The sequence below is a fragment of the Rhinolophus ferrumequinum genome, chromosome 13 (assembly GCF_004115265.2).
Source record: "Rhinolophus ferrumequinum isolate MPI-CBG mRhiFer1 chromosome 13, mRhiFer1_v1.p, whole genome shotgun sequence".
Classification (NCBI taxonomy): Eukaryota; Metazoa; Chordata; class Mammalia; order Chiroptera; family Rhinolophidae; genus Rhinolophus; species Rhinolophus ferrumequinum.
The window spans coordinates 48,685,076-48,708,440 of NC_046296.1; the positions used below are offsets into that span (position 1 = coordinate 48,685,076).

At 36.6% G+C, this 23,365-nt stretch overlaps 1 protein-coding gene across 2 annotated transcripts in view; it reads right to left on the minus strand.

The window, feature by feature from the left end:
* The window catches only part of RASGRP3 (RAS guanyl releasing protein 3), a 93,774-nt gene extending 71,511 nt beyond the window's left edge, over nucleotides 1–22,263 (minus strand). For both annotated transcript variants that reach the window (XM_033125561.1, XM_033125559.1), the window contains exon 1: nucleotides 22,036–22,263. The gene's annotated coding sequence lies outside the window, so the exon portion shown is untranslated. The remainder of the gene's footprint in view (nucleotides 1–22,035) is intronic.
* Between the last annotated feature and the right edge of the window lie 1,102 nt (nucleotides 22,264–23,365).

The window sequence follows — 23,365 nt, forward strand, 5'->3', positions numbered from 1 at the left end:
AGGGATGGATCCTCATCACACCTGTGAAGCAAATGTCAACACAGACCAAGACTCGACCTCTCCAACAGGCCCCAGGAGCATAACTGAAGGTTCTACAATGACACCTTCTTCCAACCTTGCAAAGAAAGAGGGAGATGGTACTTCTCTGCCCAAACTGCCTAGAGGTACCAATCATTTCCTGCAAGTCAAAAAGAGGTGCCCTCCTCCTGTCAGAGGCCACCCATCCCCTGGGCTTTGTATTTCATCCTGCGGCCCCCACCTGCTCAGGCTCTTTCTCCAACAATGCCTTCTCTTGTCTGTTCACCTTCCTCGTTATCTACATATGCGCACATTGTTTTTATGGGGTTTTTTGTTTGTGTTTGTTTGTTTGTTTGTTTGTTTGTTTCTTTTTTGATCCTCTACTCCTTTAATTACTGCCCTAACCCACTCATTCTCTTCACAGCTAAGTTTCTGGAGAAACACTTTTTGTCTCCATCATCTCACATCCCATTTAAGTCTCAACTTGCTTAGTCTGGTTTCTTCCCTCTTCACTGAGAATGATTTCTGCAAGTCACCAAAGACCAAGACTATTGGACATGTTTTCTGGCTTTTATTTTCCTTGATCTTGGCTGCATTTGACCCAACCGACCAAGCACTCCTTAAAATATTCTCTCGTAGCTTCTTAAAATTTTACTCCTACCTCCTTCAGCCGCCTATGTGGACTTTTCTTCTTTCTGCTCCTTAAGTGTAAAAATCCCCTCTTTTTTCTATGCTTTTACATCTCTCATATGCCTTAATTTATTACTGAATGACTATAGTGGTTTCCTAATTAGTCACCTTGCCTCCAAAAACTTGTCTCTGCCTTCAATTTATTTATTTTTTTACACTTTTGTACTGAAAGCCTCTCAGGGGCCATGGTGGTATCTTGGACACCCTTGTATTGCTAGAACCTATGACAGGGCTGGAATCCCTCTTTTGTACATTCATTGCTGTTTCATTTCTTACTCTATATTATTAGGGTGGTGCAAAAGTAATTGTGGTTTAAAAGGTTAAAAATAATTGCAAAAAATGTAATTCCTTTTGCACCAACCTAATACAATTAGGTCTTCATGTATATGCTCCATCTAAATTTTGACAATCTTAGAGAAAGCTTATGACTTATTCATTTGATATCCTGCAGTGCCTAATACAATGCCTGACATGTAGGAGACACGTAAATGAAACAATGCTGAATGAAGAAATGAATGACTAAAGAGCAGGATCTCCTGTCTATTCCTTTAAGAAAAGATGTAAGTTTGCAAAAATTGATTTTATATTAGGCCACCAAAAATTTTTAAGTAATCCCCCCAAAGAAATTATTTTGGTCACATTCTCTGACCACACGGTAATAAAACTATGAAATAATTAAAAAAGTATAAGTAAAAATTTTAAAAAGCCAAGCTTTTGGAATATTTTTATAATTCTTCTTTTAAAAAAAATTTATTGATTGGAGAAGAAATCAAAAAGGTACTTAGACAATGCTGAGAAGTTTTCAATAATGAGAACACCACATATGAAATATTGTGGGCAGAGCCAAAAGAGTCAATAACAGGAAAACTAACCCAAGAAATAGTTGAAAAACAACAGATCAGTAATCCTGGAAAAATGTAAAAGTTACTGAGAAATTGTTTCCAAGAAAAGTTTTTAGTCCAAATTACTTGCACAATCAAGTTCTCTCGAAGTTTCTAGCCACAGATTAATTTCCAGGCTATATAAAATGTTCAAGTGGACCAAAGTTACAGAACGCTAACATAACACCTCTGATTTAAAACAAATAAACTGATAAAGCATAATAAAGGAAACCACAGACTAACATCACATACACCCCCCCCAGAGATATAAAAATATGTCAGTATTAAGTAATGAGTGCATTAGCATAATGACATAAATCAATCAAATGAAAAAAGATTTTGGATTAGCGCAATAGGTGATCTTGAAAAGTCTTTTGATAAAATTCAATATTAATTTTTTAAAATAGTAAGATGGAGTTAGGAGAATTTTTCTTAGCATGCTAAAGTTATCTATGTAAACCAAACACAGGCATCATAGCTTATACTTCTAGTGCCATATTAGAGGTACTAATACTAAAGTAAAAAACAAGAAGAGGATGCTCCTTGTCATTACCACCATTTAGCCCTGTTCTGGGCATTTGAGCCATTGCAACCAGACAAGAAAAAGACACTAAAGAATTATGAGAAAGCAGGAGAAAAAATTATTTAACTTGCATGTTACAATCATTTACTCGATAGAATCAACTTTTTTAAATGCTTTAAATAATTACAAATGTCAGTGAGGCAAACAGTTACAAAATAAACACACAAAATTGATAACATGTTCCATATAACAGCCAAAAGCTGTTTAAAAACATAATGGGGGAAAAATCTCATTCATAGTTGTAACAACAATAACAAAATTTCTAGGAATAACTAAAAAAGTGAATAAAATATTTTTAAAAATGTATACAACTCTACTTAGAAAATATTTCAATAAATGGAGAGTTACATAATTTTCCAGGAGTGGAAGACTCCACATTTTAAAGATGTCAATTCTCCCCTTTTTAATTTATAAATATAATTAAATTTGAAACCCCAAAGTGATTTTTTTTAAACAGGCCAAAAAGTAAATCCTGAAGTTTATTTGAAAAAATATAAAAATGAGAATAGTAAAGAAAATTTTAGAGAACAGCAAGGCGGGTAGTAGGTATTAAATAGTTACCGACATCAAAAATTAAAAGTTTGATACTAGTGCCAAAAGAGGCAGAGCAATGAAAAAGAACAGAAAGCCCAGAAATATAAATACAAGTATTATATTAAAATATTTCTTTGTTAAATATGGTATTTAAACCCAGTGGGGGAAAATGAATGATTCAATAACTGGTTGAATAGTTCATTATTATGAAAAATAAAGATGTAATTATTACCTCACACCATACACAAAATAAATGCCTAGTGGACTGAAGAGTTAAATGTGAAAATAAAACCACAAGCAAACTTGAAGAAAATCATGTGATCATTTTTATAATCTTAAATTTTTTAATCATGATAAAATACTTTTATCATAAAAATTATTTTAATTATGATCACAAAAGCGGAAACCATAAAAAGCAGAAAATTTTTAAATAGTTACATAAATTTGTGTACGTCAAAAATAACCCCATCATAACCAAAATTAAATCACAAATGGGAAAATGAAATTAAAAAATGAAACCTATATCTGGTAAAAGATGAATAACCTTACCATATAAATAGCATTTATAATTAAGAACTGGGCAAGGGGATATTAGAAGAAATATAAAGGACCAGTATACATATGAAAAAGAATTTAGTGACCATAAAAAAGTACAAATTAAACAATTATAGGATACCATTTATTATCTCTAAACTTGACAAAGATGAAAATTGATAATTCCCAATGCTGGCAGGAGGTTTGAAAATGGCACCTTCATACTTTGCTGGCAAGACTGTAAATTGGTACAATATGTAAGGAAGATAATTTTGTAATATGTAGCAAAAGCTTTTAAAAACACGTGTACCCTTTAATTCAGCAGTTCCTGTTCTAAAAATATATCCTAAGAAAATTATATGGATTTTCACATGTATAAGGATGTTTCTCATGACATTGTTTATACTAGTGAAAAATTAGAAACAATCTACAGAGTGCCAAAAAAATGTATACACATTTTAAGAAAGGAAAACTGTATAAAAATTGTAATACTTAATATATACCAATAATAAAAAATGAATGCAAGTCACGTTTGACTTCTGCAATTACAAGAAGTGCTCAAAGTGGTTACCATCAGTGTCCAGACACTTCTGATGACAGTGAACTACTGCTTGAATAACGTTGACCAAAGTGTCCACTTGTATACATTTGTTTGGCACCCCTGGTATGTGCCAAAAGTAGTTAAGTAAATTATAACACATTCATAAGAGGTAGCACTTTGCAATTATTATAAAATAATGTGGTTGAACTATATAAAAATCCAGTAATATTCAGCATAGGTTAAGGTAAAAATACAAGTTTCCTCAGTATGATCTCATTTTTCTAAGAAAATATCAACATATGTAAAAGTCTGAAACATTATACATCAAATTTTTAATAGTGGTTCTCTTTAGCAGTTGGGGTCACATACAGGTTTTTTTCCCTTCTTTATGATTATCAGCTTTTTTCTACGGTTTCTATGATAAATGTGTATCAGTTGTTCATTTTTAATTGAGATCTTTTTAACATAAGAAAAGAGATACTAAACCTGCAATCATACTGAAGTACTTTAATCATCTCCACGAAGAGTAGAAAGCCTTTTGACAGGAAGCATGATCAAAAAAAAAAAAAAAAAAGGATCCAGAGCAGAAAAGCCTGACCATCCATTGACGAAGGCAGACACTTCCTCCAGACTAAGTCTCAATTCTCTAACTTTCTGATCCTGGACCCAATATTTGATAGCAAGTCACCAGAAGTGGTGGTACTACCAGGTTCAAAGGATGCAGGAAGAGGAGAGAAGCATGGTCTTGCTGGAGCACCTTAGATTCAGTTTCTCAGAGACATCCTGATGGGCCTTTGTGCCTATGAGTCATTCCCTTATGTAGAAATGCCCAAATGGTACCTATCCATCCCATGCACACATAGCGAGATGAACCTCCCATGTCAGCTGTCCTTCTTGAAGTTGCCCATCCATCCATCCGCCTTTTGCCAAACTCCAAACAGGCGACACCAATTTGGTGACACACCACCTGCTGGCCCATTTGAGGTACTAATGCCATATTCCATCTCCACCCCAACCTTCCTTTTCTTTCACCAGAACATTACTTACTCTCTCATTTCTTGAGTTCAGTAAATTCTACCTGGTCATCTCTTTCTCAGACAAATATACATTTTGGATTCCTTCTCTCCTTCCCTTTTTTCTTCCAACATTTGTCTAAGTTCAGGGAGAATTTTCTCTCCCCGTCCTGTTCTTCCCCTTTCCATCCCCTTGAACCTATATGTGAATCAAAATTAATACCCAGTCACAATCAATTATCATAAGAGCTGTGTTAGCAACATGCCTGTACTAAATGGAAAGAATATAATTGTGAAAGAATCAGAGAGTAGAGTTGTTAATCTCTAATCCCCCTGAACAAAGCAAATCATAGTCAATAAATGAAAAAAATAGGTCTGTGTTTGACGTGCTTAAGGATTCACCAAAGTATATGACAAAAATCTCTGCTCTCAAAGTTTATAATCTCTGGAAGAAAAGTGGAACAGGAAGAAAGCCAAATATAAGGAATAATAATTATTACATATCACAACAATTAGTGCCTATTACTATTATACTGTATTATATTAAAATATTATTAATCATATATAACAAGCTAAAATCTGTGCACAATGCTCATTTAATTCTCACAGCAGTGCTCTAAGGAGATGCTATTATTACCTCTAGATGACGTTCTGTGAGATTAACTAGGCTGCCTACAACTAGTATGCCGCAGAGAGAGAAATATGGATGTGAACCAAAGTCTGTCTGACTTCAGACCCTGTACATTCACTCCCTAAAACGATTTAGTAGCCATAGAAGTGTTCATAGTCTCTCTTGTCTTTTTCTAATGGAACTTTCTTTCTCTCAAACACAACAGCCAAGTCTATTGTATTGCACTTTGGGGTCTAATGATTGGTATTATAACAATAGTTTCCTATCAGTATCCATTGGAAATGTGTGAGATTTCACACAGTGATACCTGTTAAGCGAGTGTGGTGCAGCCTGGAAGACTCAGTGGCATTTATAATTTTGTCCCTGTGGATAATGCCTTCGGTGGATGAAAAACATGCTGAGTCCCAAATAACTGATTCACAAGTGAACCTTTGGAACACTAACAATTCATATATCGGAGACGGGCTGTATAAAGATAAAGAGGAGAATGAATAAGGAGCGTCGCCTCTACCAGAAGAGGCCTCTACAGAAGGTGCCCCCACAGCCCAGTCTCTGTACCCCCTTCCTTTCTTCAGCATCCCTGGAGAAACCCTCAAATTTTTGGACAAATTAGTCCAGATTAAAAACAGACTTCTGTTTTCAGTCTCTGTCTTTTCCCTGTATTTTATCTCCTCTCTTTCTTTCTTCCTCTTTGTAACATTTTATTTACTTTTTTAAAAACACAGTAGTTGCAGTTACGTAATCTAATTCATTTAAATTTACTTTTATGGCAGCATTCTCCCCTCCACTGAACCAGCTTCTTAGATTAGGCTGGGTTTCTAGCAGTTTTATTTGGTAAAAGATGAGAAGGAAAATTTAGCATTCATGGTACAAAACACCTTATACTTACATACTAACTTTTCCGCCTAATAGTTGTATTTCAAAACCCTGACTTGACAGCAACGTTCATTAATCTGTGAGGATCCCACCCCTTTAAACCTCAGACTAGTGGGAAAGTTACTCTGACTCAAAAATGACACTACTATTTCCAGAATTCTTTTAGTTCTTGAGAAGAGTTGCTTAGTGTTAAAAAAAAAAAAAAAATCTCTGAGGCTGCCTCTGAGACTCATTGGGTGTGCACAAAGTAATAGAAGGGCAATTTTGCGATTTCTGATTTCCATTCTATTTAAGTTTCAGCATCATTGCTATTTCAAAGCTGAAAATACAAAGCTGATTTGAGGATAAATGAGGCAAAGAAAATATTTAATTTTTTTCTCAAAATGTGTGATAGCAAAATGCATGAGGTAGGGATCCGTTAGGCCTTCAGAGGCATCAGAGGAAAAGTGCAGTTAGAGACCCCAACTCCTCTTACTCCCGTATGCAAACGACAGGCCCCCTCTGCCGCACTTCTCCCCATCCTCCCATTGCTGCTTCACTCTCCCTGGGCACAGTCCTGAATTTGCTAAGCTGCCCTGAGTTCACACCACAGCCCAATGGCCTTGGCTGGAAGAGGATGCTCAGTGTACACTTTCTGAATGCATGAATGTTCACACCACGGTTTTAATTAGAAAATAGCCACATTATTTTGATACCAAATCCATCTGCTCAAAATTGTGCGTAATTCTAAATGGTCTACCTAATCGCTTCTGTTTTACTTTAACTACCATATTATCCAAACCCAGCTAGCTGATTACAAGCCCTGGTTTCCAGTCCTTTGTGCCAAACCACTTGCTCAAGTTTTAATCCAACTGTTACCACCTCTAGATTATAAATCTGGGAGGCCTGAGCTTCTGACCTTATTTGCATATCCTTTTCTAAGACATCACTGCCTTTATCAGGTACTTCATTAAATGCCACCATGATTTACCCACACTGTATTTGCACAACCTTTTGGTTGCAGTCTTGGGATTACTTATACTCTTTGTGTGTAGAAAGCCTTTGGATAAGGTATTCCTTTTTATCACTTCCTGGGAACACAGAGGCCACGACAAGCAGAGTGGGAACCTGCCCAAGGAATGAGGATCTAATATTCTTGCAACAGGATTTTCTTATTTGTAGATCAGAGGAGGGTAAACAATGAGAACACTTTTAGAAGCCCATTAAAAAAAAAATGGTAGGGAAATTTCCAGTTTTCCTTCAGGTTTTAATTACACAAGGGAGCGTTTATTCTCAAGGCTCATCTTTGTGACCGCCATTCTTATTACTAACAGGCAGTAGATCAATTTAAGCCGTGGGAAAACTCCGAAATGCAGGGGCAAGCAGAGAAGAGGGGGTCAGAACTGAAAGATGGTGCTGCTCCCCCAATGTAACCACAGGAAGTCAGAAGCTAACAAGCTTCGTGGCTGCTGGAGATAAACAAACACATGGTAGTAAGAAATCAGTGCAGGGAGCATGGGCTAAAAGAGCTGGAAAATACCAACCGAAATGGCGAGGCTTCGGTAGGTCTTTGAATGTCTGTAAATTATTTTCAAATGTACATTCTACTGGTCAGAATAACTACATTTTCACATTGAAGAACAGTCTTATGTCCTATTACAAAATGAGAAAAGCAGGACTCCTGTTTGTGTCTTTTACTTTATAAGATACTGAAAATTAAAAAGCAACAATGCTCATTATAGCAAGTTAAGCAAGGCAGATATATTTTATAACCCGTCTTTCCCATCTCCCTAAGATAACACACACCTATGAGAAATGTGTCTCATATATACATATGTGTGGGGGGTTCTATTTTCCCATTAGAAAATTAGTGTGTAATTAGATGTTTTCCCTTAACAATGTATCGTGGTCATGTATATTGGCTCCAAAGCCAATAATATAGACTTAATTTATTTTTTGTAATAGTCATATACCCCTCCACGGTGTAGTTATGTCAGTTTATTCATGCTATTGATGAAAATACAAGACACTCCCAGTATTTTGTCTCTATAAACAACATTGCACTAAACAGCCTTACATGTATATTTTCAGTTTCTGGTGTTTTCCTTTCCATAATATAGATCTCCAAAACTGGCATTTTGGGGATTGCGAAGTCATTCATTTCACTATGCATTCTCAGTTATTTCCCCAAAACTAAACTAAAAACAACGCAAGGGTCACAGCCTTAAAAAAGACTGATAAATTTCAACTTAGAGGATCAAACATTATAATATGAGAAGCACTAAAAATTCATTTCAGAATCACATCCGACATATTAACAACTTGTTTTTGTTGAAATATATTTGTTTGCTTTTCATGTAGAATAATATTTTTTTAGAAACCAAAGCATCTTAAGCCAAATTGTCTAAAATATGTCAAAGCTGGAGTCTATTTCCCCCCAGCTAGTCCTTATTATCTGCACATACCCAAAATTGTGTCAACTCTAAAGGCCATTCCAGTTGTAGAATCAATCGCTGACTGATTTTTAAAAATTTATGAGCACATTTATGAGAACTGATATGTTATAAAGAACAAAAATGGTAACGGACTAAAAATATTTTATTGTACTTCCAAAGCATGCAATGGTACTCGTGTGAAAAAGGGTCAGTTGCACCCTCACTTGTTTCTGCCTTGTTTTATGGACTGTCACCTTAATAACCAAAGAGCCAGCTCATTGGAGAGGCAGAAATGGGGCCCACAATCCAAACATGGGGTTAGGGAGCACCCAATGTCTATAGCCGCACTCCTCCTGGCATGGGGTGTTTATCTAAAAGAACTACTTCTAAATTCTATGTTTTCGCTATGTCATTTGGTTTGAAACTTTGAAGTGAGAGACTGGACTATATTTTTAACAACATATATGTTCCACATTACCGTTAATTCATATGGCTCTACTAGCCAACACACTGTAAGACACAAACGACTGAGCATAGGGTTCCCTGCCATCAGAGAAGAAGAAATAAGTTATGTTCAACATAAATTAAGGAAAATTTGTTCACATTGCCAAAGCATTCTTTGTTTTAGAAAGCCACTCACTGCAGGATTACAAGAAATGTTTGCACCCCTGGGTGCATTAAAAATGGCATTCAACCAACCAAAATTCAACTCAGATTATTCAAGAGCACATTTATTAAGTAAAATAAACATGAGTCCGATTTTGGACCCAACTTACTGGCCCAGATAGTCTGTGTCCTTTCCTTCGGAACGAAAAAGTGGGGAAGCAATTCCTTGCTGCCTGTGATAGGCGTTTGCACAACCTCCCAAGGGTGCTTAAAAGTAACCTGCTAAAAATAGCCCCTCAGCTCTCACGTTAATATCCTCAGCTGAGGGCCAGGTGAAAATATAAATTGTATGAAATATGTCCTCTGCATTCCAACTCCATGGGACAACGATTAGTTGAAAATCCCCAGTAATCCTCCTGAGAATTCCAAGGTTAATAACCTTTTTCTTTTTTAACCATTTTCCAAACTGGTAGGAAAGGCAGTACGTGACTGGTGACGATGTTGACACATTGGAGAACTGGAAAATGAGGATTCTCGTTCCCTAATCAGCCACTCAATAGCTGAGGAAGTCACTTAACCTTTAAGTATAAAACCCTCAATTGTAAAAAGGCAATGTTACGACCCAATTCAAAAGGTGGCTATGTGGGGTTGTAAATAATGCATTGCATTTCAGGGTTTTATCCTCTTAAAATATTCAATAAATGCACAAAGATATACGTAAGACAATTCTATGTGATACTTGTAATAACAATTAAAAAAAAGAAACAACCTAAAAATAAGGAGAGATGAATCAAAATAATCACAATGCATTAATTCAATGCTACATACATCAGGCAGCCACAAAAAAAGATGAAATGGGAAGATGGCTTTGATGGAATAAATGCAAAAAGCAAGCTGCAGAAAACACTATGCATAAATAATTATTGTGTTAGGCCCCCCCCCAATCCCACTAATCATTTAGCTCCATTTTTATTATAATCATGTATGTTTTCGACTGTATAAAAAAATCTGCCGTGACAACATGCAATAAACATATATCCGCTCTGAAGAAAAGAAATGGGTTGCAAGGGTTGCAAGTCTTTCCTTTTTCATACTGTTCATTTCAGTACTGAGTACATTCATTTATAATAAACCTGTATTGTTTTATAATTAAAAATTTAAGACAATAAAGCAATGAGAAATAATTAATGAAAAGCACTTAGCACAATGCCTAGTGGACTTTGATGAATGGTGATTAGCAGAGTTACTTTTGTCAAGAAGCTACAGAACTCCTTAAGGAAAACGAGTGTACAGAAAACTGGCAGACCTCAGTAACCTGCAATTAGTTAGGTTCCTGTGTGCACCAGATCCTTTTTTTTCAAATAGTTGTTGATCTTGATTGTGGTGATGGCTTCATGGGTGCATGAATATATCAAGACATTGAATTGTATACTTTTAATATGTGCCATTTATTATACATCAATTTACCTCAACAAAATTATTTTAAAAAGAAAAAAAGTGGAGCTAAAATTTTCATCAGTAATAATATGAAAGATGGGAGAATGAGATCAAAATGAAAGGTTTGTAAGGTCCTTATGATATTCAGAAGATGTCAATATGAAGATATTAATGTTAGACATTGTTAAATCAAATATGTATTTTAAGTGTAACCACTAAAAGAAAAGAAATAAATTACATAACTTCCAAAACACTAGTGGGGAGAAATTGGAATAGATAAAACTTGAAAACTCCAAAAGGAGGCAGGAGAGGAGAGTACAATAAAAATAATGGAAAATAAAAGACATTATTAATACATCAATAACCACAATCAATATAGACTGTCTGACATCACCATTAAAATGCAAAGACTCCGTCATTAATTTGTGGACGGAAAAGGTGCTGCATGCTAAACCTGACAAGCTCAGGGAGGCCAGCATGGCGGGCCCTACAAGCTCAGAGACCAAAAAGGAACCACATAGAATGGTCTGAATATAAAAGTTCCTAACTAAAAGCAGGTCATGGTGGGTAGTCATGTCCTGGGCCTGCAGCTTCCTTGACAAAGGTCAGTCTTTACCTTCAGTGAGCCTGTGTGTTGTCTTTGTGCATCTAAGATAACATACCTTTGAAATGTCAGTCATCTTCTTTTCCAGACCCCTCCAGGTACAACTGCTGGCACTAGGGCACGAGACCACAGAACTCCTTGTTATCTTTTTGCCCACATACAATCTCTATGTACTGTAAATGTTACCTATCCTGTGCCGACCAAAGTAAAAGAAGTGTCTCTCCGTTTTGCTTTTTATCCAATCCCAGAGATTTCCCTGCTTTGCTTTCTCCCACCCCCTTAATCTACCACCAATGGATTTCCTGTAACCCTCCTTGGGTCTCCTCCTTTGATTCTAATATATAAAATAAGCTGCAAAACTGCCATTCTCCAGAGCATTTTCTCAATCCATTGAGATTTTGCTTGCTGTCAGTTTGGTTCAAATAAACTCATAAAAATTCTCTACAGGTTTGGAGGTTTCTTAAGTCGACAAAATAAACAAAAACGGATCCATTTTTAAATTAGTTCAGCTTCACAGGTGTAGGCTGTGTGTTGTGAGTGAGTGATTGTGTATACACACACAGATAAGAGGATCAGATACCTCTCCCCAACTCAATCTCTTTAAACCGCTTTTCTGAAACCTTGAAATTAATTGAAGGAAAGTCCTTTATACCAAAAATAAGAGAACTAACTTGGTGGGGAGAGGAGAGGGTAAGGGAAGTGGAAGGGAGACAAAGAGAACTGGCAAACAAAAGTCAAGTTTCCCTGCTATAGCTTCAACATCATGGTCAATGAAATGCAGGTGATGTTGTCTAATGGATGCTCAGCTGAAAATGATGCAGCCCTTCCTCGTTCTAGGGGAGGCCCTCAGGGCAGGGTGGGGCTTTTGTCTGGGACCCCCCAGCAACTCCATTCCCAGAGGAGGTCTGAAGGTAAAAAAGCCTTCCCTGTGTTATGGAGCTGGAACTCTTCTGAGAATTGTGAGCTAAACCTACCCAGGACAGACAGGACAATGCATCCCTTCTTTCACGAAATCTGCAAAACTGGATGGATGGTTCTAATCAATCTTATCTGGAAAACAGATGGAAAATTTTTCCCAGAAGTTAATTCTTTAGGCTATTTCCAAAAGGAGGCCATGTGGCTCCTCCCGGCTGTGTGTGTCTGGCAGCACTCTCTCAACCTCTGCTGATTTTACATGCATTGGGGTTGGTGTGTAGGGAATTGCGGGCAAGACCCTAGGAGACTATGAACAGTGGTGCAGTTCATTGCTTGTAGGAAGCATCTCCAAATGTCCCTCCCAGGCGATTTATCTGATCCTGGCCCGATCACCGAATGCTAAAATAGAAATCGCATCAGACTAAGAGTCAAAAGACAGGATTTCTCACACTAGCTCTGCCTTTGTCTAGTGGAGGGATAGCGAATGAGTCTATCCCATTACCGTTATGAGTCTCCCTTAATAATCAGTAAAGTGGAAATGGCAATCTCGGTCTCATGGATATTTTTGGAAAGCAAATGAAATAATATAGGGAAAAAGTACTTTGAAAGCCCATAATGTATTGTAGAAATGTGAAGTATACTCACTTCTTCCATCTATTGATGAACACTTGGGTTGTTTCCATTCTTTTGTGAATAATACTTCTATGAACACTGACATACGCCAAGGGATTTGCTTTAAAGCACAAAACATGGCTCATACCTCAAGGAATTTATAATTAAGTTGATGAGAGAAGAAACTTATGGAAAATTATCTATAAAGGTAAATAATGACTAAGTAAATGTGATTAAATATATTAGAGGGGGCAGCAGATGTTGGTAGATTTGGGCGTAGTTTTCCATGGCAAAAAAGAAACAAAGATGTTTTAAAGAAAATGTGCGAGAAACAAAAGAAGAGAGAGGATACTAAAGAAGGGTGGGTTAACTGATTGGAAGGGGTGGGAGTGGTTTCAGATACTGAAAACATGGATCAGGTGTGCCTCTTTCAGCAGCATGTGGCACCGCCACGCACCCATGGTCTTTATATTAGTGAATGGACCTCCATTGCCAGAGAGACAACCCCAGTTCCCAGCCAGAAGAAATTATAAGAAAGTGTTCCAGAAGAGACATGTCACAGGAATATGTTATTCTCCTGGCCCAAATTACTGTTCCTTAAGCTACATACATAATCTCAACTCATCTATACGTCCCTGAGTTTTCTTGCTGATTAGTGAAACCAACCCATGGTCCCACTCAAGGTTTCTTGACCTTGCCTGAAGGCCAGTTAATGCCTGACTTTGCCACCCCCTCCTCATTTATTAGTGATTAGAAAAAGTCACGGTAGCACCTGCAGGATCCTGCAGTTAATGGTACTCATGAAGCTATAAAAAAACTGACTTGGAAAGCGCACTCCACATGCAAAGGCCAGTTGTACGTGCCTCGCTCCCCTCCTTATTTCCACCCTGGTGGTTGCAGGGGAAAATTTAGTGAATGATACAAAGCTGGGTACCCTACTGCTCCGCCCTTCTTTCTCCCTCAGGAGAACCAAGAATTTGTGCGCGATTCTTTGTTTCAAGTGCCCACATAGTCTCCTGCATTATAACCTTTCTCTCCACCTTTCTTTCTTCTACATCTCTGCCAAATGTTACTTAAGGAAATCTTACCCTATTTGGAAATCAAAAAAGCTCCTAATTATGGCTACACACTAAAAGCAGTACTGGAGGTACTTCGTCCTTAAAGGCAAATCCAAAGTTTGGGAGTAAAATTGGACATAGAAAAATAAAAGGCTTTTTCCACCTAAGAGTCACGTAGATAACGTAGTCTCCTTAGAAAAGAATTCCATCTATTTCCTCATTCTTCTCTAATGAATTTGCTTTCCTACCAACATTAACCGACAAAATAAATATGATTTATCTTTTATGCTTGTCTCGGCACCTGGTACTTCCTAGATTCTCTACCAGTGCTTGTTGCTTTGAATATAAAGAAAGTTTAGGTTGATTCAATATTTTGTTTTGGTTAATTATTAATATATTATTAATGTAATGTAATTATTAACATAGTATGAATTTATGGTATAATATATTAATGTAGAAACGATATGTTAATAAAATATTTCATTGTAAATGCATTGTAATAATTTAATAATACATATATATAATAAATTGTAATGACTGAATAAAGAATAATAATTTTACTTAACACATTGAATACATTGTAAATATACTATAATAATTCTGTTGTAAGTATATAGTATTTTTAGGTGCACATACCAGTCACTATTTACGACTTTGTTTCTAGGAGAAAAATGGAAAGCGAATTCAGAGGGCCAGGAACATTCTTAAAAACAAGTTTTTGGAGCACTATCAATTTGTAAATCATGCAATGGATGGTCATTATTTATATTTTATATGTCTTTAACTTTTATTTTGATTTTAGAATTTTCTGACTGCTTTAACTCTAGCTTTATAACCAAACCCTGATGGAACAAGAAATGAACCCAAAATATGATTGTGCCAGTTGGCTGCGACTCATTGCCAAGTCTTCAGGAGCCCTTGTTCCACGTCTCTGCCATTGGCAGGGCCATAAGAACCTACAATGTCTTTTAGTTTTATCCACTTCCACCAGTTCTATTTTTGTATCTCTATATTTAGCACACAGAGCTATCTTTACCACTCCAGCTGACTGGCATGAGAGTCCCCAGGGCATAGTAGTTATACAAGATTATTGAAGCGTACTTCCTACCCTTCAAATAAGACAATGCAGAATGTAGAAAAGACATCAGCAAGTGGTCACAATGTCAGAAGTGTGTGTGTGTGTGTGTGTGTGTGTGTGTGTGTGTGTGTGTATGTGAATTGCTAAAGATTTCTTTGTGCTAAATTTTATGCATTGTTAAGAGCACAATGTCTACAATGCTTCCTGGAAGTTAGTTTTAGGCTGTATAATGTAATCTATTCCTATAACTAATTTCACTGGACGACATCATGAAAAAATAGTTCTTTCAACTATATAATCCAGATTTGAAAAATTGGGAGTTTTTTTAAAAACTTCTATTATCCTTAATCTCAACTGAGGAATCCTTAGTTACACAGCCTAGATGAACAGTTGGATTGTGCGAATAGGCCAAAACTCAAACACTGCTGGTCCTTTGCTTGCTTTTCAATTATTCCGTTTTAATTGATACCAGTAAGAGTGGCCAGCTGAATGTCTCAGAATGGAGACGACTGTGAGCCCTAAACAGATAGTAGAATCTCTTCACATGCTATTTATGGAACTGTGGTAGCACTACAGCTCTTCTGATTAGATTTGTACCATCCAATAATGTCGCCACTATGTACCGGAAGCTATTGACCACATGAAATGAGGCTTGTCCACATTGAGACACGTAGCATGCATAAAATTCATACTGGATTTTAAAGACTTGGTACAAAAGAAAGAATGTAAAATATCTCATTAATAGTCTTTTATATTGATTGCATTATAAAATGAAATGTTTCCGATATACTGGGTTAAGCTATATTCTTAAAATTAGTTTTACCTGCTTCTTTTTATTTTTTTCATGTGGTCACTAGAAAATATAAAATGACAATGTGGCTCACATTTATGGCTTACATTACATTTTTATTGGACGGTGTGGTCCAGAGGCCTCCACAATAAATGGCGTTAGTCATGACCAGTAAGATAGGAAGTCAGAGCTGTGGCAGAACGTTACTCCAAAGCAGGCCCATCCTACGGGAGTGTGACTGGGAGGAAAGGTTAAAGCAGCTGCTATGTGTTTAGTTCCCCCACCCAAAGAATTTTCATAGTATCCCACGTGAATACTATGAACACAAGCACTAGGAGAAAGAAGTGCTACCTTAGTGTATATAATATCTGCCTGTTTAGTTCTTTCCTAATTGATAACGCATCCCTTATTTTCATCTCAGCCAGTATTAATTGTGCTCATTTCACAGGATGGAAACTGGAGAATGAATCATGAAATTCACTTGTTCTGAGTTTTGTTGTTGTTTCCCCCCACCATTGCCGCTCAGATGAAAACTAGGAATCATTTCACAGAAAATAGAAACGTGAATTTGATTTAAGGTTAACAGAAAACAAAGCTTTTTAAGATTCTATATATGGGCAACAGGCAGCTAGTGATTCTTATAGGAGCATTATTACTGGACACGAGCACAGGGAGAAGTTCCCAGTAACCCTGAATATTCATACATACCTAGAAAAATTCAGCACCAAATCCCTGATGTAGGATTACCAGATTACTGAATTAAAAACAGATTGGGGGTCATTGCTGCCAGCAAAGAATTGGTATAACTCCTGTTAAAAACAATAGTGATTTCAGGAGTAGGTTGAGAACAAAACAATAATATCTTTGTAACATTCTGAAATTGTTGCATGAATATAACTGAGACTGGCTCCGTTGCATTTCTCAGTCTAATTTGCTGACCATCTTGTCTACCCATAATTGTTTTCTGCCATTCATTTCCTCCAATTGTCAATTATTACTAAAACAATTATGAAAAAAAAAGAGTGTGTGTCTTTGTTTCCTGTTGCTGATGAATACAGTGAAGTCATAGACCAGACCAGGGCATCACAATCTTTTCCATTACAATAAATTATGCTGTCACAAACAGGATACAGCTCTTTACTGGGCAAAGAGGCTGTAAATGGGGTTGAATTAGCACAAACATTATTGTCATGACAGCAAGAAATTAGAACACTGGGGCTCAGCTCTCCACTTTTTAAAAACAAGCTGGTTTTTTGTTCCGGATAGTAAAAGTAGTACATGCTTATCCTGGAGACAAAATAGAAAATAAAAATCATAATTACCCCCAACTGACCAGAGATTCCTATTGTTCACATTTCAATATACGGATTTTTAGTTCTTAACTCTTTTTCATATGTACATACATAATTTTTAAGAAAATAAGATCACATCATGTACATAATTTTTTTACCTTCTCTTTTTCACTTAATATTTACTCTGAACAGTTTCCAATGCCATTAACTATTTTAATGTAATTTAATGGCTCAATAAATTTCCATATTATGAAATATTATTGGATAGTTGCTTATTTTGTATATTTGTCCAAAACTTGTCTGTTACAAATAGATAAACATTCTTTTACATACATTTCTGTCTCAATCTATGACTATTTCCTTAGGATACATTCCTAAAAGATAAACTATTCATTTTTTACTAAAAAAATATGTTGTGTATTTTTAAGTAAATATGTAGAATAAAAGACCTAGGAAATTTTCTTAACAATAAAGGCAGATGTGTGGATTAAAAGTTTAATAACCAAATTTGATATATGTGCCTTCCTAATAGGATAAACAAGTTAAATACTTTTAATGATTACAAAGTTTAAGAAATATCTAAAACTGGTCTACTCCGAATGCCTTTTGGACCAGCAAATTATAAAGGTGTGGGTAGTTCTATTAAGTTCTTTTCCAAAATCTCCAAGCACAACTAGCCTCCAAACCATTTAGGAGCGCACAGATAATTCCGCAGTGATTCTGTAACTCTTGTTTTCCTAAGGAACTTGTTTCTAGCGTCTGTCTGTGCTGTCTGCGGCCAGGGCTAAGCACTGTTACCTGGTACTGCCACGAGAGGGCAGCCGGGGACAGAGAGAGGAGTTGAACACCCTTCTTGGTCCTGCTTTCTTCTCAGCATAATCTTTATTTCACCAGATAAGTGAGGAGAAATGGAAAACAAGGCACTGAAGGGGGAAACAATCTAGGTAATAAACTAATATGCAAATAAATAAATAAGAAAATCTCTTTGCAGAAACGATTTCCTTTTCCTCAGAGAGATTAACCAAAAGGTGCAGAATTCTGAGGGCTGCCACAGTTACAAACAATGAAAGACCAGGGGTGGCTATACTATACAACCTGTAAACACATCGTGACTATAGGAATAATGCTGGAAACCAAGAAATACATTTCTGTTTAATTAATTGGGAAAATTAATTGCCAAAAGGTAGCAATTTTTTTTCCCAAAATTTTAACCAGAAATCTAGTTAAAAATTGGGTTACAGCATGAACTGGTGCCCTTACATCTTTGCAGTTGGAAGAAGTGAATCCAGAGCAGATACTTGACATTCTCTCTGGGAATGAGCAGGAGCCCGGGCCCTGACCTCACACACACTTGGGTTCCATTGTCTACCTGTCTCCCTAGCTAGGTAATCATGGACAAGTTACCTAACCTCTCTGAGTCTCCGTTTTCTCATCTGTAAAAAGTGGCTAACACTGGAAGCTGCCCAGGTAGTTGTGAGCATTAAATAAGAGAATGGATATAAAAGGCTTGGCACACAGCAAAAAAATGCTCAGTGATGGCCATTGTTACTTCTGGTCGTTACCTCCCTCCTAAGCTGTTTCCCATTTCCAGCTGTCCACTTATTATTTTACCTGTTCATCCCATCATCACCTCAAATTTAATATGCCTGAAACCAAAATCCTCATTTCCCTTACTACTTCCCTGACTTGCTGCTCTCTCTTTGGTCATTTCTTTGAGTGGACCATAAAACATAATATACTCTCTAACCCTTCCTCTCCTCCTAACCATATTCAATCAGTTTACAGAACCAGTTGATATGTTCCCTAATGTGTCTCCATCTGGTTTCTTTCTCACTATTGTCACCAGCATGCAGGCCACGGTGACCTGTTCTCTTTGCCCCACTAGGTACTGCTTCAAATGGGCAGATCTTACTGATGTCATTTCCCTTTTCAAAACCCTTCAGTGGTCCCCAGTGTCTTTAAATTAGATTTTAAACTCCTTACTCCGGTATTACAGTCTCACAACTGTCTGACCCCAACTCCTCCAGACGCTTTTTTCTCTCTTGTTCCACATGCTCACGGTCTCTGCTCATGTCAAGCTGGTGGTGCACAGTTCCCTGGGATGGCCGCCAGATTCAGGAAATGAAAACACAGGATGCCCAGTTAAATGAGAATCAGGTAAACAACAAACAATATTTTGCATAAGTATGTCCCATGCGATGGGTCTCATCCACACCTGTGCAATAGGACGTACTTTTACTGAAAAACGTGTATGTTGTTTATCTGAAGTTCACATTCAAATGGGAATTCTGTATTTCATCTGGCAGCCCAAGTATATTCTTAACTCTGCCCATGCACACAGCTCCATTCTTGGATGCTCTTATCTCTCACTGTACCCATCAGATTTCCTTCTGCCTTTCAAGGCCCAGCTCAACCTCATCCCGCCAGGAAGCCTGCCTGGATCAGGCCTTCCTTATCTGGTATTCATTCTCTACCTCATTCATTTGGTTCCATAGATAGGGTGCCTGGTGTCCTCTCTAATTTCCTTTCTCCAAGTAAATGTTAAGTTTATCAAAGGTAGAGTTTGTATTGGAAGTAGAATTTAATAAACATGCTTTGGTGGTGTGGTGCTGCTGCTAATACAGGATGTGAGGGGGTGAGAGTGTAGGAGAAAGAGAAACTCCAGAGGCCACTAATTGGGTTTAAGGTGCTTATAGAAACGAAAATCAACACACAACTGACTCCCTCTCCCCACACAACATAAGGCCAGGTGGCTACGGCTGACTGACCTTGGCATGTTTCTCCCTACGCCTCCCTCCAACACATTCTACAAATTGTGTGACATCTCAATGTCTCACCACTTCATTCTATTTCCTCAGTAATCTGATTTCACTGATATTTAAATGTGCGGCCAAGGGTGGCTATACTATGTACCCTGTAAATACATAGTGATTATAGGAGTTATACTGCAAACCAAGAAATGAATTTCTATTTAATTAACAGAGAAAATTAATTGCTGCAAAAATGGCAATTTTTTTTTTTTTTCAAAATTACTGCACTGTAATAATGTAAAATATTCTCAGGAGTTTGAAAGTACATCAGAAAACCTGTGATACTATTAAGTAATTCCCAGGAAATCTATTTTAAATAACTGGCTTTTCATGAATACATTTATCAACATCTATAGGCATCCAGAAACCAATAATCAACTATAAGATTTCTAAAAGGGAAAAATAAAAAAATACATTCTTAGAATAAAATATATAACTAATAATTTTATCTATTATTTGAATCTTCCATAGTGTTTAAAACATTTTTATTCTTATAACGTGACATACAGATGTATCAAATGAGAAAGCTGTTTTGAAACTGTAAGGGGAAGCAGTTCAGCATTAACAGAAATCAGGATCAATGAAAGCAATGACTCTTATCACTAGGCCCAGGTGGAGTGGCAATTAATTAGGTTACCTTAGATTTCATTTTGCAGAAATAATAAAATGGATTCAGAATTGGCTTTGCAGGAAATAAGTGCTGGAAATCTAAGTTTACCTTAGATTTCACTTTGCTGGAAATAAGTGCTAAGAGTTTGTTCTGCTTAATTCTTCAGACCCATCATATTTGTCCAATTAATTGTATTTCTCTCTATTTTTTAACAAACTAAGTTCAATTAAGAAACATTGATGTTTCTATTTAAGAATATCATATTTTGCTACACTTTCAATGGAATGAATTATAATTTCCTAATCACAAAGAAAAAATAACCCCTTAAATTCTTCCAGGAAAGAGAAGAGCCCATGAGATTCCCCACGGAGATAGGCCAAGCCTCGGCCTGCTATGGTAATCTGGCTGGCTCAGCTTTTCTGGCTTCCAGCTTTGCTATCTTCTTATAACAGATTCTAAACATACCAGTCTCAAACTGGGAAAAGCCAAAATAACAGCAACATATTTCCTTCTGCTCTTCCTTTTCAACAAACCACCAAAAGAACCTTAATCCTTTGTTCGACATTGTGGTAACATTAATCAAGTTAGTCCAGGACACAGATGCGGATACTATCAGCAGTGGATGCAAACATGGTACATCATTTAAACAAATGTACTTGTTTGATGGCAAGGAATGTTAAAAGAATTTGGAATGTCCCTAGGAGCTTTCCAAGTTTTTGTGGGCAGCGTCAACTGTTCTTGGATTTCATCCATTCCTTTTCGACCTTTCCACTTCCAAACCCAGTGACATTTTTCAGGTCCCTCAGAAAATATATGCTGAATGAATGTTTTGAAATAATAATTTAATGTAAATAATTATTGTGAACAGTTTCACTAGAGCTGTTCAGCGCTGGGATTTTTTGTGTGCTTCCAGTATGTTCTCCTTTGTCTGAAAATCAATGTCCAGGAGAAGAAGCTTTGTATTAAAAGAAATAATAACAACTTTATCTTCACTTAATTTTACACAAAATTAAAGTTTTAGTTAAAATAACTTCTCTAACATTGACCATTGTTGCTTGAGTGCCTGTTAAATGTATTCTAAACCAGTATTGATCCAAAAAGTGGTACATGGATTATAACTCAGCACTTCCAAAAGGACAAGAAAACAGGCAAATATCTAGAAATTATTTTTCAAAAATTGTCTTCAATGAAATTACTTATACTATTTAATCATCTGGTGATAATGAAACTGAGGAAAACTTAGTGAAGTTAAAGTTATCTTAAGTAAACAACTACTTTTTAAAAATTATTTATTATTATCAAAAACTGATGTCATAACTGAGGCTGATTTCTACATTTCTTCAGAGATATAAGCAAAGTTCAGTGAAAAGTTGCATAGAATCTGTCCTCCAGTTATATATATATGTACACACACACACACACACACACACACACACACACACACACTCTGTAGTTAATATCCTAGTTCATGATATGCATGTAGAAACAGCCTTAAAAATCACACTCACCTTAATTCGCAGACATGGAATCATTTCAAGTTCATCTCTCTATTGAATTGCTTCTCTTTCCACTTCACCATCACCTAACAAGCTTCTCTTCCACGTGTCTAAACACCTAGAGATTCCTGTTCTGTCTTCTGAAGTGCTCTTACCACCTCCATTGCCCAAATTCAGTTCAAAAGTGAAGAGAGAGAAAAGATTCAAATTTGCAAGCTGTTTACGCCTGACACGACAGTGAAGCTGCTAAGCTTTGAGCTCAATGAATTAAAGGTTGTTTGGCTAAATGGCAGGCACACTTCCTCCTATTCTTTCTGAACTTCGTTTTCCTGCCTCCAGTGGAGCTTTTTCCTTTCCTGGGCTATAAATAGGCTGGTCGTAAGAGTACTGAGGAAAGAAGAAGGCAGGAAATGCATTTGATTTCAAAAAGCAGTCCTAAGTGTGTGTGTGTGTGTGTGTGTGTGTGTGTGTGTGTGTGTGTGTGTGTGTGTATGTTTCTTTCAAGTGAGCACTAATAAACAAACTGAGGAAAATTCAACTTTGGTATGTACGCCATAGTCAAAATTTTCTTTAATTTCCTAGAGTCTCAATTTCACTAAGGTGTCATTTCCCATAAGCAAAGGTTGGGTTTGGGGATGTATCATTTTCTATATAAAATACCATGAACAAACCTACACTTCATCTTTTACTTTCCAAAGAAATGCCATACAAGTTAAATTACCTGGGAGAAATTAGCGTGGGAGCAGACAATGGGGGATACTATACTTGGTTTTTTTTTCATTCAAAAGGAGGTTAAGTACTTTTTGAGGTGGGATTCAACAAAACAAGATAGTATCAGGTAAATATGAAAAGCAGACACTTTTGCTTAAAAGAAATTACGCATATGAGTTTACAAACCAGTCATCCATCTGCACTAAACAAATAGATTGTCCGCAGTCTTGCTACTCCAAGTTGTTTAACTTCTCTCATAATCACAACAACACAAACCAACTAAAAATTATGTGTCATTTTTCACATATCAGATTGGCAGATCAAAATTTGGGGTATAGTCTGATACCATGGACATGTGGAAAAATAAGCAATTCGATAACAGTAGTAAGCATAAACTGGCATAAGCTATTTGGAAGGCGACTCTCAATTTCTGTCCAAACATTAAGTGTACATACTCTAACAAGAGACTTTAATGTGGCTGATTCTGCAAAGTGGGAGTGTAGATCTGGGATGGGGAACAGTTTGGGTTCTGACATACATATTTCGTGCTCTTTTAATTTTTATACTGTATATTCCATGCTTTAAACACTTACTGATGTTCAAGACGGAATTTTAAAAACTGTCATTACTT